The sequence below is a fragment of the Arachis ipaensis genome, chromosome B06 (genome assembly GCF_000816755.2).
Source record: "Arachis ipaensis cultivar K30076 chromosome B06, Araip1.1, whole genome shotgun sequence".
Lineage (NCBI taxonomy): Eukaryota > Viridiplantae > Streptophyta > Magnoliopsida > Fabales > Fabaceae > Arachis > Arachis ipaensis.
The window spans coordinates 130,436,239-130,438,270 of record NC_029790.2 but is presented as its reverse complement, the minus strand read 5'-3'; the positions used below and the strand labels follow the sequence as shown (position 1 = coordinate 130,438,270).

Here is a 2,032-nt window from a genome sequence, read left to right as displayed (position 1 = left end):
TATCCGTATCTCCAAAAAATATTAAAATTTAAAAGGACTAAAATTTGACATCCAGTTTCTCGTGTCCAAAACAGAGTCTCCCAATTTTCCAGTTTCTTGGTCTTCATTCACAAATCACAATCGCTGGCGTTCCCCCGTAGTTCGTGTATCGCCGCCCTCCTTGGTCTCGTCGTCGCCGGATCAGTCGAGAAGAAACAGAAGCAACCAGCAATCGCCGCCTCTGGTTCGGACATCGTCGTCTTCTTGCTTCGTCGCCTCCTTCTCGCCGGTTCCGTCGCCAAGCCGCTGTGGTGAGTCCTTGGCTGCATTCCCCTGTTTTCCCCCTGGCCCTGTCTTCCGTGGTTCACACTCTATCCTTCACAGCTTCTTACATTCTTCTTACCTAATTAATTAATTTGTCATTTTGCTGTAATTGTAATGATGAAGTTGATTTAGGTGTGGCTGTGCTGAAGCTCCGAACTCTGAAGCTGCTCCACCTCTGAATCGACTTCTACTTCTGCTTCTGTAGGTGATTTTTTTTTTTTCAGTTATTCTTTAATATCTATTAATGTTTTATGCTTAGTATTTTCAGTTTTAATGTAGTTTTGGATAAATTGATGCTAATTGGTTTAGATAAATTGATGATTAGTTATAGTGATTAGATAATATGTTATGAAGATGAATAACTCTCATGGTAGTTTTGATGGAAAGGATTGTTCTGATATTGTTCTGCAAAGCTGTTCAAGGGGAAATTATTCAGGTGTGTTGCTTACTTTGGCAGCAGCTATGCGCATTGTTTTGAGCTTATCAATAGTGATAAGTAGGAAGATGATTGGGTCAAGATTGGCAATATCTAGATTTATTAGATAATGAAATGAGGAAAACTTTGTGATGTTTATTTATCTATCAAGTAAGTAAGTTGTGTGTGAATGTATGTGGATATCATAAGAGAAGAAACATTGAATTTCTAAGTTTGGAAGTGACCACTACAAACTTGCGGATCATAATTCTATGGAAGAGAAGCGTATTAAGGAGTGTTTGTTTTGTTCCGTACCATGCTGAATCAATTGTGGAAGGCGAGAAACTCCATGGTGTTTGAGGATTGGGAAAAGCTAGATCACTCTTTGAGGAATTTTAGCAAACCCAGATCAGAGAGGAAACGAGGACAAGAGGGAATGAGCAGCAGCGTCCATCAATGCAAAATTGGGAGTGCCCACCAGACTCTGTCCTGACTCCTGAAAGTTAATATTGACGCTGCAATCTTCAGAAATTTTAATGGTGGTGTGGGAGTGGTAGTTAGAGACAATTGGGGCCAAATAATGGCAGCAGCTTCATGGGTCATACCGTACCCACTTGAACCCCGAGAGGCAGAGGCTTATGCAGTCTTTGTTGGTATAAAATTAGCAATGGAGTGTTGTTTTACTAATATTACATTAGAGAGTGACAATATAGAGGTTGTGAATGCTCTCAAAAAAAAGAGGTAATTTGGACTCTTGTTTTGGAATTTTCATTGTTAATGCTCTAGATCTAGTAAGTAATTTTAGATCAGTTAGTTTCAATCATGTAAAGAGAGGTGGAAACAAAATTGCTCATGAATTAGCACAATTAGCACCTGCCAATCCAAATTCTTTGTGGATGGAGGATGCTCCTATTCATGTACTCAATTTGGCGTTGCTGGACCTTTTGGTTCCCGTTGAATGAATTTCCTCCCTTTCCAGTAAAAAAAAAAGTCTCTTTGCTTGTTTATATCACCATGCCTTTTGATTATTTAGTTAATATCATTCTTAATTTTGTTATATCAAAGTCTGTACTTGTTTACATAATAACTTTTGAGTGGTAATTGAGTTTATATGCTTCAAATTAAGTGAAGGAATACATAAACAACCATGGGTAATTGGGTATGTCCTTTGCATTTAATGTCTATTTTTTATATATGTTATTTTTAGGAAGAGAATGTCTTAGGAGAGCCAGCACTTTTTATTATAATTCCATACTATTAGATATAATTTTACACTATTAAAAGTATTAATAATAGTTAATTAATGAGTATAAA

The 2,032-nt window shown here is 37.2% G+C and overlaps 1 long non-coding RNA gene across 1 annotated transcript; it reads left to right on the top strand.

The window, feature by feature from the left end:
• Nucleotides 38-1,724, top strand: LOC107605354. Its single transcript, XR_001612503.2, has 2 exons — nucleotides 38-290; nucleotides 427-1,724. It is a non-coding gene; the product is annotated as an uncharacterized LOC107605354 (long non-coding RNA).